Source organism: Chiloscyllium plagiosum, unplaced genomic scaffold (assembly GCF_037043375.1).
Source record: "Chiloscyllium plagiosum isolate Xiang-an unplaced genomic scaffold, Cpla_swu_hap1 HiC_scaffold_15, whole genome shotgun sequence".
Taxonomy (NCBI): domain Eukaryota; kingdom Metazoa; phylum Chordata; class Chondrichthyes; order Orectolobiformes; family Hemiscylliidae; genus Chiloscyllium; species Chiloscyllium plagiosum.
In genome coordinates, this window is record NW_028270153.1 from 23,689,960 (window position 1) to 23,706,335 (window position 16,376).

General features: G+C 41.1%; 1 long non-coding RNA gene across 1 annotated transcript in view; it reads right to left on the bottom strand.

The window, feature by feature from the left end:
* Positions 1-1,348: 1,348 nt before the first annotated feature.
* LOC148147630 (uncharacterized) overlaps positions 1,349-16,376 on the bottom strand; it is a 44,645-nt gene continuing 29,617 nt past the window's right edge. Inside the window, exon 3 of the long non-coding RNA XR_015759475.1 lies at positions 1,349-1,414. This is a non-coding gene — a long non-coding RNA (uncharacterized LOC148147630). The remainder of the gene's footprint in view (positions 1,415-16,376) is intronic.

The following is a 16,376-nucleotide window of genomic DNA, read 5'->3' on the forward strand; positions in this document are numbered from 1 at the left end:
TCCTGTAAATCCATCGGGGATATCTTTCATAACTGTAGGATGGTTTTAACTGTTCTACTGCCATATTCCTTTAGAATAACAAACCTGATATCTGTTATTTTATTCTTTATCAGTTCCCTTAACTCCAAATCCATTTTGAAATGGTCCTCATCAACCAAGTTTTGTTATGGTCTAAGTGGGAAGAGTGCACCAATAGTTATGCCCTGTTGTTACACAAGCCATGACAAAATGTGTAAAATCCCAAATAAACCACCAAGATGACCTATTTCCCTGACTCACTTTTATTCAGGTAAAAAGCAATTCATAAGTTTCAAAGTTCGAATAACTATTTATTGTAACACATTAACAAATGGCAGTTCAAAGAAATTATTACTATTATTTTGTGATTTAGACATTAAAAACCACAAATGCACATAATTAAGACAGATAAAAGACAGACAGGTTGACACAGAAATTACAGGTGGAAAAAATGCATATAGAGAATAAAATTCTGCTAATCAAAATACAGATCACAACATGGGTTAATTTGTCTCTCAAGATTCCTTTTAATTGTAGCAATGACAAGAACAAGGAGCAGGATTAGGAATTTCAACCTCTCCAGCATGTTGCATCATTTGATGCAACTCTGGCTGATCTCATCTTCGTCTCAACCCTACTTTTCTGCCAGCTCTCCATTTCCCTTCAGCCCATTAGTAATTAAAAACCTGTCTATTGCTTCCTTAAATTTACTCAATGTCCCAGCATTCACCACATGCTGGGGTTGTGAATTCCATTGACCTTTGAGACAAGTAATTTTTGCTCATCTATGGTTTAAATCAGCTACCTCTTACAATAAAAGCAGGATGTCTCATTCTAACTTGTCCCACATGACAAAACACTCTTTTTAATGTTTACTTTGTCAATTCCTTGAAGCATCATGTATACTTCAATTAGATCTCCTCACATTCATCTAAACTCCAGAAATAAGGAACCTAAACTGCTCAATGGTTAATCTGGTGGACCTAGATCTTTTCATGTTAGAATTCTTTCTTTTAAGCTTACTTTTTTTTCTGATTTTATTTTCCTTCCACCAGGAGAAGGGAAGAGAGAGGTATTTTCTTTTTGACGGCTTTGAAGATTTCTAAGTTTGTGAGAAGATTTGTAGCTCAGGTGCTCGTTGTTGTGGTTCTGTTCGCTGAGCTGGGAATTTGTGTTGCAGACGTTTCGTCCCCTGTCTAGGTGACATCCTCAGTGCTTGGGAGCCTCCTGTGAAGCGCTTCTGTGATGTTTCCTCCGGAAACCACTATAAATGCCGGAGGAAACATCATAGAAGCGCTTCACAGGAGGCTCCCAAGCACTGAGGATATCACCTAGACAGGGGACGAAACGTCTGCAACACAAATTCCTAGCTTTGAAGATTTCTGTCTGGTCTGCACTGTAAATAAGATTAGAACAGATTATTAATGACTGAGAACCAAATTTACATACATTTCTGGAGTAAACTGTAGCTTTACCAACCTAAGGGCTGTTGTGAGACAATCTTTCCTTAACTCAAGATGCTTGGTGCCACTGTACCACAAAGTACCCCATCTTTGCCTTGAAAAGCAACATTGTCACAGGAGCTAAAATGTGCTATACTTAATATTTTCTAAGTTGCAAAATTCTCCTTGTATTTCAGCTCAAGAACCAGCTCCAAAATCCTGTTTATAATCCAAAAAGGAGAATTATGTGGTCCCTTACAAATGGAAAACTTTAAAAGTTTGGTGTAACAATGACACCACTGTAATGGATCAGATCTCAAAGAACAATGAGACAAAGCACAGGAAAGAGATAAAAAAAAGCTTAGTGGCATGGTGTACAGACAACAATCTCTCCCTCAATGTCAACAAAATGAAAGAGCTGATCATCGACTTCAGGATGCAGAGTAGAGGACACACCCCCAATCTGTATCAATGGGGCTGAGGTGGAGATCGTCAAGAGCTTCAAGTTCCTACTCAATATCACCAATAATCTATCCTGGTCCATCCACATCAATGCTACAATCAAGAGAGCACATAGACTCATAGAGTCATAGACACATACAGTACGGAAACAGACTCTTGGGTCCAACTTATCCATGCCAACCAGATATCTTGACTTAATCTAGTCCCATTTTCCAGCACTTCCCCCATATCCCTTTAAACCCTTCCTGTTCAGAGACCAGTCCAGATGCCTTTTAAATGTTGCAGTTGCACCAGCCTCCACCACTTCCTCTGGCAGCTCATTCCATACACGTATCACCCTCTGCGAGGAAAAGTTGCTCCTTAGGCACCTTTAAATTTTTTCCCTCTCACCCTAAACTATGCCCTCTAGTCTGCACTCCCCAACCCAAGGAAAATACTTTATTTATTTACCCTATCCTGTACAAGGTCACCCCTTGGCCTCCGATGCTCCAGGGAAAACAGCCCCAGCCTATTCAGCCTCTCCCTATAGCTCAAACCCTCCAACCCTCATAACATCCTTGTATATCTTTTCTGAAACTTTTCAAGTTTCACAACATCCTTCCTATAGGAAGAAGACCAGAATTGCACACTAAAAGTGGCCTCACCAATGTCCTGTACAGCCGCAGCATGACCTCCCAACTCCTATACTCAATGTACTGAGCAATAAAGGTAAGCACACCAAACACCTTCACTATCCTATCTAACTGCGACTTCACTTTCAAGGAACTATGAACCGACACTCCAAGGTCTCTTTGTTCAGCAACACTCCCCGGGATCTTACCATTAAGTGCATAAGTCCTGCTCTGATTTGGTTTTCCAAAATGCAGCACCTCACATTTATCTAAATTAAACTCCATCTGTCACTCCTTAGCCCATTGGCTCATCTGATCAACACCCTATTGTACTCTGAGGTAACTTTCTTCATTACCCTCTGGACCTCCAATTTTGGTGTCATCTGTAAACTTATTAACTATCCCTCCTATGTTCACATTCATATCATTTATATAAATGACGAAAAGCAGTGGTCCCAGCCAACGCTTCTACTTCCCTAAGAAAGCAAAGGAAATTCAGTACATCCAAAATGACTCTTAATTTTTATAGATGCACCATAGAAAGCATCCTATCCAGATGCGTCACAGGTTGGTGTGGCAACTCCTCTGCCCAAGACTACAAGAAATTACAGAGAGTTGTGAACATAGCCCAGTCCATCATGAAAACCAGCCTTCCTTCCATTGACTTTGTGTACACTTTCTGCTGCCTTGGGAAAGTAGCCAACATAAGCAAAGACCCCTCCTATCCATTTATATTCCTTTCCACCCTCTTCCATTGGGCAGAAGATACAAAAGTTTGAAAAAATGTACCATTAGATTTAAGAACAGCTTCTTCCCCGCTGTTATCAGTCTTAAAAACAGACCTCTCATATATTAGATCTTTCTCTGTACCTTCCCTATTGCTTTAACATTATATTTGGCATTCTGTTCTATTCAAAGCTTGGGTGAAGATTTGTAGCTCGGGTGCTCGTTGTTGTGGTTCTGTTCGCCGAGCTCGAAATTTTTGTTGCAAACGTTTCATCCCCTGTCTAGGTGACATCCTCAGTGCTTGGGAGCCTCCTGTGAAGCGCTTCTGTGGTGTTTCCTCCGACATTTATAGTGGCCTGTCCCTGCTGCTTCCGGTTGTCAGTTTCAGCTGTCCGCTGTAGTGGCCGGTATATTGGGTCCAGGTCGATGTGTTTGTTGACACAACCAGCTATCCTTAGTAGCCACACATGCAGACGACAAGCAACATGAATTCGACTGGGACAACACTACCATTATAGGGCAAGCCAAACAAAGAACAGCCAGGGAATTCCTAGAAGCATGGCACTCATCCACAAACTCCATCAACAAACACATCGACCTGGACCCAATATACCGGCCACTACAGCGGATAGCTGAAACTGACAACCGGAAGCAGCAGGGACAGGCCACTATAAATGCCGGAGGAAACACCACAGAAGCGCTTCACAGGAGGGTCCCAAGCACTGAGGATGTCACCTAGACAGGGGACGAAACGTTTGCAACACAAATTTCGAGCTCGGCGAACAGAACCACAACATTCTGTTCTATTGCCCTGACACACGTATGTAAAGTATCACTTGTCTGGTTAACATGTGCCAATAATAAATCAAGTCAATCAAAAGCCAACCCAAGGCACAAATATATCTAAAAGCCTTGATGCAGCTTCTGAAAAACACTAATTAACACATCTTCATACTTTGCATGAAGGAAAGTATGAGAAAGTGAGGACTGCAGATGCTGGAGATCAGAGCTGAAAAATGTGTTGCTGGAAAAGTGCAGCAGGTCAGGCAGCATCCAAGGAGCAGGAGAATCGACGTTTTGGGCATAAGCCCTTCTTCAGGAAAGTATGTCAGATTGTATTCACAGACATTGATAAACCTACCTTGCAATGTCTGTAGGTGACAAGATCAGAGTCAGTAGAAAAATAGAACCAAAAGTAGAGTATAGATATCTGCTGCAAGGATCACTGCTGTTAACATCCACCAGCTTTATAAATAGATTTACAACAACCTAGTGTGGGTACTACCTCCTGCTGGGCATGTAGACATTTGAGATTGTTAAAGTGAAATGGAGCAGAGGTGTTAGGTTTCTAATTAGCACATGCACCATTGCTTCCAATGTCTATCAAATGAGGCTACTTTTTTTCATCAATTGCCTGCAGATTCCTGGAGTTTGACTACCCTAGTCACTTATTAATACCTTGCTCTTTCAGTCCTAGTTAAGATTATTAATAGATTAAGATGGACTTTGATCTTTTCTTGAAAGGATTTCAGTATTATTGTTGCCTTATTGCAATACTTTGCTTTAATTCAACAATCTTTTAAGTTTTGTTAGCACACTGTATTTTGCTCACACCACTGGCACAGTCAATTCACCCACCCAAAACTAGCCTATAATCGGCAAATAGAATCATAGAGTCATAGAGATATACAGCATGGAAACAGACCCTTCGGTCCAACCTGTCCATGCCAACCAGATATCCCAAACCAATCTAGTCCCACCTGCCAGCACCCGGCCCATATCCCTCCAAACCCTTCCTATTCATATACCCATCCAAATGCCTCTTAAATGTTGTAATTGTACCAGCCTCAACCACATCCTCTGGCAGCTCATTCCATACACCCTCTGGGTGAAAATGTTGCCCCTTAGGTCTTTTTTATATCTTTCCCCTCTCACCCTAAACCTATGCCTCTGGTTCTGGACTCTCCGACCCCAGGGAAAAGACTTTGCCTATTTACCCTATCCATGCCCCTCATAATTTTGTAAACCTCTATAAGGTCACACCTCAGCCTCCGACGCTCCAGGGAAAACAGCCCCAGCCTGTTCAGCCTCTCCCTGTAGCTCAGATCCTCCAACCCTGGTAACATCCTTATAAATCTTTTCTGAACGCTTTCAAGTTTCACAGCATCTTTCCAATAGGAAGGAGACCAGAATTGCACACAATATTCCAACAGTGGCCTAACCAATGTCCTGTACAGCCGCAACATGACCTCCCAACTCCTGTACTCAATACTCTGACCAATAAAGGAAAGCATACCAAACGCCTTCTTCACTATCCTATCTACCTGCGACTTCACTTTCAAGGATCTATGAACCTGCACACCAAGGTTTCTTTGTTCAGCAACACCCCCTAGGACCTTACCATTAAGTGTATAAGTCCTGCTAAGATTTGCTTTCCCAAAACACAGCAGACTTGATATATAAATTCAGGTGTCTAATTGTCGCAGAAATTCAAATTTATGGTCTATCTGATTAATGGGAGATCAATTAATTACCATTTATTCCATCCTTCCATCAAATTTGAATTTTCCATCACTTAATTCCAGATTAGGACCAGTTATTAACTATTGAGAACTGAATGTATATCAATAGCTAAAACATCAGGCCATGGTATTCGTTTATGTAAGTACAACTGCTATATTCAAAGGCATGGGGTTGATGTTGGGTGCCTGTCACAAGGTCTTTGATAACTCAGATTGAAGTTCATGATTTGGAGGTGCCAGTGTTGGACTGCGGTATGCAAAGTTAAAAATCACGCAATAGGTTTAATTGGAAGCACTAGCTTTCGGAGCGCTGCTCCTTCATCAGGTGGTTGTGGAGTACACAATTGTAAGACACAGAATTTATAGCAAAGGTTTACAGTGTGATGTAACTGAAGTTATACATTGAAAAATACTGTGATTGTTTAAGTCTCTCATCTGTTAGAATGACCATGATAGTTTCACTTCTTTCATATGTAAATCACAATACTTATTTAAAAAGTTACATTCTCAGGTTAACTTTAACAATTGATGTCAGCCCAGGGAAGATGTTGAAGGTGTTAGCCCCCCGTGTTCCCTGTCTGTGCCATAATGTTTAGACTGATTCTAATCTAAAAAATGAGTTAACAGACTCTTACATGGTTGCATGCAGTTTTTGAGCAAAGTACAATGTAACTGTGCAAGTACAAATTCACCCCATAAACGTATATGAATATGTGTGCATGTGGGTTTTTGTATGTGTGTGTGTCTGGGGTAGGGGTTGTGAGTGTCTGTGAGAGAGAGTGTATATGTGTGTGAGTGTAAAGGGGTCTAAGTCTGTGAGAGGGTGCATGTGTGAGTGTGGGAGTGTGTGTGTCTGTATATTTTTGCATACTATTTTCACTGTTTTGTTTGCAGGTCAGAAAACCCTGATAGTCCAGAATCTGTTCTGAAGGCAATTCTTTACTGTTGAATGGATTCAGGCTTATTTTCAGAACATCTTTTGTTGCTGCACCAAATCCAAAGAATATTTGGATAACCTAAATCAGTAATGTTTTATAGAGCTTTTCCCAATTTTTAAATGAACAGATCATTGCCCATGAGGGATAGTGGTAACAGCAAATTGCTTCTACCTTGCATTTTAATAAATGTTTTCCCTGCAGCAAAATGTACCATTAGAGATTTATGGATGGAGTAGCATTAATCTTAAAAGTTGTGGACTTCTAAGTGGTAATGTTTGACTTCAGCAATGGTGTGTAGAGGATGCTGTTAGATTAGACACTTGTTATACAATTATTCCAAGCCTTATCTCCATTGGCTTCTGGAAATGAAAATCGAAGAGATGTGTAAAAGATGATTGATTGAACGTGGTCTGGTCCATCACCATAAATAATCATTCTGGTTCATTTAAGCAAAAGAACAATGTTTTAGCATAATATTGAAAAAGTGAAAAGATGAAGAAATGTAACTGCTCATTGGAGAAATGAAGCTCCATACTCCTTGTGTACCTCAATACCCTTGGCTGTTTGTGGAATCAGTCATTGTGTTCAGCAATTACTTGCTAATAAGTACCATTATCCACCTAGGAAACTTTGTGCTATCAGTACACAATGAGCAATGACTTAAAGCATCTTGCTACTGAATATGGGATAATTTTATAAATGGGCCTAAGAGCAAGTATTTTCCTTAATATTAAAGAGATGATGAGATGTGTGAAATGTACACATGTATGTCTTAATCGTCTAGAATAGTCACTGGTGTTTATAGTAACAAATAGAGTGGATAATTTACCCATAGCAATGGAACAATTAGAAGATATTGATATACTGGGGTTTAGTATCATCTGGATTAAATTTCAGATGAAAGATAAAATTAGTATGAAAGTATCTAAAATCATGAGAGGCATCAATAAGGTGAATAGCAAGGATCTTTTCCCTAGGATTGGGACTGTTCAAAACTAGGGGACATATTTTTAAGGTGAGAGGAGAAAGATTTAAAAGGGACCGGGGGGCCAACTGTTTCACAGAGAGGAATGAACTTCCAGCAGAAGTGGTAAATGCAGGTACTGTTATAACATTTAAAAAACATTTGGATAGATACATGAACAGGAAAGGTTTAGAAGGATATGTGTCAAATGCAGGAAAGTGAGACAAGTTTAATTTGAGAAACTTGGTTGGCATGGGTGAGTTGGACCAAAGGATCTGTTTCTGTACGACTCTATGACTCGATGTATCATGAAGCATGGATTATCTGTATGCTTACACTGGATCATGCAAAACAAGCTTATGATTCATAAGATCCATATATGCACAACATAATAATGAAATATGTCAAAATTTAGTGCTGATACTGGATTGTTTAGTGTGATGTCTTGCTAAAGACCTGACTCTATAATGTAATGTCATATGTGTAGATTCCAGTATTTAAATTAACTAAACAAAACAGTCACAACATAAGTGACCTCACTTAGAAGACTCAAAAAAAGAAATCACAGTCTCTAATTAACCATTGCATTTTTTTCAAAACATTTTAAACATGCTATTCAGTGAACCTCAATCATCAATTGCATTCAATACTGTTCAGAAGATAAGAGCATTATAGCTCATGGTTTGGTTGCAGAGACATCAAAAGGTGTAGAGCAGCAAAACAATATCCATTGTATACTATTAGTTTCAAATCCATGGACCTCAGTTAATCATTAAATGTTTTAATTAAAAATAAAACTGAATGAATAGACCTCTTGTAGTCAAGGGGCGCTTAGATGAATATTGTCAAACAATAAACCAAACCATTGGAAGGAGAAATGCTGCCAATAAACAAATGGGCTTTTTTGGCATCAATTCTTGTATTTGGACAAGGTTCAAGAAAATGAAGTTACACATTAAGGTAATTGTCATGAAAACTCTAACTATCAAACTGTTAGAACAGGCAAATATGCACAAACTAATAAACAAATACCAAACTTTTAAAGTCTGAGGGTTAACAGATTGACTATGCAAATAATGCAATGGGTGAGCACATTTTTTTAGATTAGATTCCCTACAGTGTGGAAACAGGCCCTTCGGCCCAACAAGTCTACACCGACCCTCCAAAGAGTAACCCACCCAGACCCATCTCCCTCTGACTAATGCACCTAACACTATGGGCAATTCATCTGACTTGCACGTGTTTGGATTGTGGGAGGAAACCCACGCAGACACGGGGAGAATGTGCAAACTCCATACAGACAGTCACCCAAGGCTGGTATCGAACCTGGGACCACTGAGCCACTGTGCTGCCCTGCATCTGCCTGTGGGACTTAGTTTTGAATCAGTCTTTAAAAAATGGAATACATTTTCATATTCTATTTCTAATACTGGGCTGTTGGGTCATTTCTGCATTAAAATGCTATATAAATGCAAGTTGTTGTTATAATGTTGAAGTCCAGAATCAATTTTATTCATCTCAAGACATTTCTTGTCAGCCACAGGTGTCAGTTCAAGACTAATGACAATTGGATGTCAATTGTTATAGAATTGATGGCTTCATCAGGTGGAACTTGAAGATAGCCCGTGTGGAAAACTGAAAAATCACATTGATAGAGTTAAAGTGTTGAGTTGTGGCACATGATTATTTATTTTAGTTTACCTTCAGCTCTCCCAGCATAGCACTTTGTGTGTAAGAAGCACATAATGGGATTTAGTCACATTTCCAATTCATGGGTCCATGACCTGTGATTCATTAAAATGAAAGAAAATCTTGGGCTAAAAGAACTGACATTAAGACTGAGTTTCTTGGATTTAATGGTCTCTCAGGGATTATCCACACTTCATTGGTACAAAGGTTCATCCAAATCACAAACAGCATTTTGCCACATTCAGCACACTTTGCATTTTTCACTCTTAGAATAAATAATGAAGAGAATAAAACTATAATATATCTGAAAGCCTTGCACTTCAGCCTGAAACAGTATCAAACAAAATTGGTTTGGTTTGCAGTGTAAAAGATTGAGTAGATTTCGAATCATTCATCTGTTCGAGGTCCTTTCTCAACCAGGGACAAATCCTCTCATGAGAGAACAAGCCACATTAGCATCAGGAAACAAACTAAAATCAGGTTCAAAGTATAAAATGCTGGAAATGCATGTTTTGTCTGATTAGTATGTTAAAAGAGAAAAAACAAGTTCATATTTCATATGTAACCCTTCATCAGAATATTGTCATTCTCTTCAAATAAATTTGCCCTTTCATTTGGTAAGGTTATTACAAAATTATATAGCACCAGAAGTGGCCATTCAGCCCATTCCATCTGTGCCAGTTCTTTAAAAGAGGAATTAAGTTTGTTCCAGCTACTTCCCCATAACCCAGGAGCATTTTCCTTTTCAAGGTGAGTATCAGATGGGATTCTTTTCACTGGAGTGTGGGAGGTTGAAAGGTGACCTTATAGAAGTTTAAAAGTTAATAAAGGGTATAGATAGAGTTAATGGTAGTTGTAATTTCCCTAGGATGGGGGATTTCAAGACTAGGGGGCATATTTTTAAGGTGAGAGGAAAGAGATTTAAAAAAGATATGAGGGACAATTGTTTTTACACAGAAGGTGGTTCGGGTGTGAAATAAACTTCCTGAGAAAGTGATGGATGTGGATATAATTACAATGTTTAAAGGACATTTGGATAAGTATGTGAACAGGAAAGGTTTGGAGGGATATGAGCCAGGAGCAGGCAGGTGGGATTAGTTTAGTTTGGGATGGACTGGTTGGACCAAAGGGTTTGTTTCCATGTGGAATGATTCTATGACGTATTCAATTCTCTTTTAAAAGTCACCGATGAATTTGCTTCCACCACAGTATGATTTCAGATCATAAAAGTGCACTACTTTAAAAAAAAGCCATCCACTAAATCTTGTTCATTTTCAACTTACCTTGAAAGGTTTTTCATGGAAGTTCTCTTTAAATAATGATTCTGCAGACTGAACAGTCATTACATATTTTACAAATTGAATATTGAAGGCATGAATAGAAGATGCTGTTAAATGTTTGTGATACATTTTGCCTACAGCAAGTCTCTATAATTTGTTCATATTTGTGAAGTTTTGTAATAATATCCTTTGAAAGTTTAATCAATCTGTGCACATACCGTCTTCTATCAGTTTCACATGCTGTAAATAGAAAGAGAGAAAATAGAAGTAGCCCATTCAGTCCTTTGAGCCTGTCTCCCCCATTCAATATAATCACGGCTGATCATCCAACTCACTGCCCTGTTTCTGCTTTTTCCCTATGCTCTTTGATACCTTCAGCCCTAAGAATTATACCTATACCTACCTATACCTACCAGCAAGAATCCAGAGAAAGTATATTCCTGTCAGGGTGAAAGGGAAGACTGGTACGTATAGGGAATGCTGGACGACTAAAGAAATTGAGGTTCTGGATCAGTGGTGCTGGAAGAGCACAGCAATTCAGGCAGCATCCGAGGACAGGCAAAATCGACGTTTCGGGCAAAAGCCCTTCATCAGGAATAAAAGCTTTTATTCCTGATGAAGGGCTTTTGCCCGAAATGTCGATTTTGCCTGTCCTTGGATGCTGCCTGAATTGCTGTGCTCTTCCAGCACCACTGATCCAGAATCTGGTTTCCAGCATCTGCAGTCATTGTTTTTACCTCAAAGAAATTGAGGGTTTGGTTAAGAGAAAGAAGGAAGCATATGTCAGGTATAGACAGGATAGATCGAGTGAATCCTTAGAAGAGTAAAAGAAAGTAGGAGTATACTTAAAAGGGAAATCAGGAAGGCAAAATGGGGACATGAGATAGTGTTGGCAAATAGAATTAAGGAGAATCCAAAGGATTTTTATAAATATTTTAAGGACAAAAGGGTAACTAGGGAGAGTATAGGGCCCCTCAAAGATCAGCAAGGCGGCCTTTCTGTGGAGCCACAGAAAATGGGGGCGATACTAAATGAATATTTTGCATTAGTATTTACTGTGGAAAAGGATATGGAAGATATAGACTGTAGGGAAATAGATGGTGACATCTTGCAAAATGTCCAGGTTAGAGGAGGAAGTGCTGGATGTCTTAAAACGGTTAAAAGTGGATAAATCCCCAGGACCTGATCAGGTGTACTCTAGCACACTGTGGGAAGTTAGGGAAGTGATTGCTGGGCCTCTTGCTGAGATATTTGTATCATCAATAGTCACAGGTGAGGTGCCGGAAGACTGGAGGTTGGCAAACGTGGTGCCACTGTTTAAGAAGGGCGGTAAAGGCAAGCCAGGGAACTATAGACCGGTGAGCCTGACCTCAGTGGTGGGCAAGTTGTTGGAGGGAATACTGAGGGACAGGATGTACATGTATTTGGAAAGGCAAGGACTGATTCAGGACAGTCAACATGCTTTGTGCATGGGAAATCATGTCTCACAAACTTGATTGAGTTTTTTGAAGAAGTAACAAAGAAGATTGATGAGGGCAGAGCAGTAGATGTGATCTATATGGACTTCAGTAAGGCATTTGATAAGGTTCCCCATGGGAGACTGATTAGCAAGGTTAAATCTCGTGGAATACAGGGAAAACTAGCCATTTGAATACAAAACTGGCTCAAAAGTAAAAGACAGCGGATGGTGGTGGAGAGTTGTTTTTCAGACTGGAGGCCTGTGACCAGTAGAGAGTTACGAGGATCGGTGCTGGGTCCTCTACTTTTTTGTCATTTACATAAATGATTTGGATGCGAGCATAAGAGGTACAGTTAGTAAGTTTGCAGATGACATCAAAATTGGAGGTGTAGTGGACAGCGAAGACGGTTACCTCAGATTACAACAGGATCTGGACCAGATGGGCCAATGGGCTAAGAAGTGGCAGATGAAGTTTAATTCAGATAAATGCGAGGTGCTGCATTTTGGGAAAGCAAATCCTAGCAAGACTTATACACTTAATGGTAAGGTCCTAGGGAGTGTTGCTGAACAAAGAGACCTTGGAGTGCAGGTTAATAGCTCTTTGAAAGTGGAGTCGCAGGTAGATAGGCTAGTGAAGAAGTGTTTGGTATGCTTTCCTTTATTGGTCAGAGTATTGAGTACAGGAGTTGGGAGGTCATGTTGCGGCTGTACAGAACATTGGTTAGGCCACTGTTAGAATATTGCATGCAATTCTGGTCGCCTTCCTATCGGATTGATGTTGTGAAACTTAAAGGGTTCAGAAAATATTTACAAGGATGTGGCCAGGGTTGGAGGATCTGAGCTACATGGAGAGGCTGAACAGGCTGGGGCTGTTTTCCCTGGAGCGTCGGAGGCTGAGGGGTGACCTCATAGAGGTTTACAAAATTATGAGGGACATGTATAGGGTAAATCGACAAAGTCTTTTCCCTGGGGTCGGGGAGACCAGAACTAGACAGCATAGGTTTAGGTTGAGACGGGAAAGATATAAAGGAGACCTAAGGGGCAACATTTTCATGCAGAGAGTGGTGCGTGTATGGAATGAGCTGCCAGAAGATGTGGTGGAGGCTGGTACAATTGCAACATTTAAGAGCATTTGGATGGGTATATGAATAGGAAGGGTTTGGAGGGATATGGGCCAGGTGCTGGCAGGTGGGACTAGATTGGGTTGGGATATCTGGTCGGCGTGGACGGGTTGGACCGAAGGGTCTGTTTCCATGCTGTACATCCCTATGACTCTGTGACAGCAAGCAACAAAGTGCAGCCTCCCTGTAGGAAGCCTAAAAGATTAGCAACATTTTTTTGTCAGATCCTCACTTTAGATCAGTACTTAAAACAACTGGGAGTGACTGCAGTTTACACACACAAGTGGGCACAAACCATCTTTCAAAAAGAGAGAGACACAGAGCAGAACAAACTACTAGAGGGAGAAGAAATTAGTCTTTCTTTTCCCTCCTCCATACATCCACATACACACGCACACATTCCAAGCACCTAATAGGGTGTTGGGGGGGGAATACGGCACCGAGAATACCTTTCGAGACACATCACACCACTGCTCCCCAACCCTACTCCCAAACCTTCACCCCTTCCTCCCAGTGCAGCAGAGCATCTGAGCCAGTTCAGTGGGCAAGAGCGATGCGGATGGCCGAGTGCAGACCACATGCGCGGAGATCCGTGATGAGGATCGATGTCCAGAACCCTGGAACTGAGGAGGAAGAGACACCGCCGGCCAACAGTGGGGCAGGAGGAGCTCTCTCCTTTTCCATGTTGGCTTTGGGTGATGGTACCAGGGTTAAGACCAGCTGCCTTGTCAATAGTGCAGAGGGGAACAATTGCTTACTCTTTTCTTGCTATTATTGGGGGAGAAGTTCAGTGCAGAGAAGACCAAGCTAAAGGCTTTGTTAACTGGTGATGAATGGCTAGGTTGAAGACACAGCAGCATCCCAATCAGCTGACCCTTCAAACTCAGAAATCCTTTAACTGTGTTAATTGAGGTGAAGTGGACAGTAGTCTGCAAGGAATTCAATAGAAATTTAAGGAGCTAGGAGTAATCTCGATGCTGTCACGTTTTCCCAGATGTAAACTCGTACCGAGAAATACCCACCAATTCTCTGAAGCTTATTTGGACTATCTTCTGCCAAGCAGTGCAGAGTTTTTACTTTCCCACCCTTTTCCTGCAGAAACATTCAGTTACCTGATTTTTCCACTTCCTTCTCAGGTATGCAAGTCATAGAGTCATAGAGATGTACAGCATGGACACAGACCCTTTGGTCCAACCTGCCCATGCCGACCAGATATCCAAACCCAATCTAGTCCCACCTGCCAGCACCCGGCCCATATTCCTCCAAACCCTTCCTATTCATATACCCATCCAAATGCCTCTTAAATGTTGCAATTGTACCAGCCTCCACCACATCCACTGGCAGCTCATTCCATACACGTACCACCCTGCGGGTGAAAATGTTGCCCCTTAGGTCTTTTTTATATCATTCCCCTTTCACCCTAAACCAATGCCCTCTGGTTCTGGACTCTCCAATCCCAGGAAAAAGACTTTGTCTATTTATCCTATCTATGCCCCTCATAATTCTGTAAACCTCTATAAGGTCACCCCTCAGACTCTGACACTCCAGGGAAAACAGCCCCAGCCTGTTCAGCCTCTCTCTGTAGCTCAGATCCTCCAACCCTGGCAAACATCCTCATAAATCTTTTCTGAACCCTTTCAAGTTTCACAACATCTTTCCGTTAAGAAGGAGACCAGAATTGCCTGCATTATTCGAACAGTGGCCTAACCAATGTCCTGTACAGCCGCAACATGACCTCCCAACTCCTATACTCAATACTCTGACCAATAAAGGAAAGCATACCAAACGTCTTCTTCACTATCCTATCTACCTGCGACTCCACTTTCAAGGAGCTATTAACCTGCACTCCAAGGTCTCTTTGTTCAGCAACACACCCTAGGACCTTACCATCAAGTATATAAGTCCTGCTAAGATTTGCTTTCCCAAAATGCAGCATCTCACATTTATCTGAATTAAACTCCATCTGCCACTTCTCAGCCCATTGGCCCATCTGGTCCAGATCATGTTGTAATCTGAGGTAACCCTCTTCGCTGTCCACTACACCTCCAATTTTGGTGTCATCTGCAAACTTACCAACTGTACCTCTTATGCTCGCATCCAAATCATTTATGTAAATGACAAAAAGTAGAGGACCCAGCACCGATCCTTGTGGCACTCCATTGGTCACAGGCCTCCAGTCTGAAAAACAACCCTCCACCACCACTCTCTGTCTTCTACCTTTGAGCCAGTTCTGTATCCAAATGGCTAGTTCTCCCTGTATTCCACGAGATCTAACCTTGCTAATCAGTCTCCCATGGGGAACCTTATCAAATGCCTTACTGAAGTCCATATAGATCACATTTACTGCTCTGCCCTCAATCTTCTTTGTTACTTCTTCAAAAAACTCAATCAAGTTTGTGAGACATGATTTCCCACGCACAAAGCCATGTTGACTATCCTGAATCAGTCCTTGCCTTTCCAAATACATGTACATCCTGTCCCTCAGGATTCCCTCCAACAACTTGCCCACCACTGAGGTCAGGCTCACCGGTCTATAGTTCCCTGGCTTGCCTTTACCGCCCTTCTTAAACAGTGGCACCACGTTTGCCAACCTCCAGTCGTCCGGCACCTCACCTGTGACTATCGATGATACAAATATCTCAGCAAGAGGCCCAGTAATCACTTCTCTAGCTTCCCACAGAGTTCTCGGCTACACCTGATCATGTCCTGGGGATTTATCCACCTTTAACTGTTTCAAGACATCCAGCACTTCCTCCTCTGTAATCTGGACATTTTGCAAGATGTCACCATCTATTTCCCTACAGTCTATATCTTCCATATCCTTTTCCACAGTAAATACTGATACAAAATATTCATTTAGTATCTCCCCCATTTTCTGTGGCTCGACAGAAAGGCCGCCTTGCTGATCTTTGAGGGGCCCTATTCTCTCCCTAGTTACCCTTTTGTCCTTAATATATTTGTAAAAATCCTTTGGATTCTCCTTAATTCTATTTGCCAAAGCTATCTCATGTCCCCGTTTTGCCCTCCTGATTTCCCTCTTAAGTATACTCCTACTTTCTTTATACACTTCTAAGGATTCACTCATTCTATCCTGACTATACCTGACATATGCTTCCTTTGTTTTCTTAACCAAACCCTCAATTT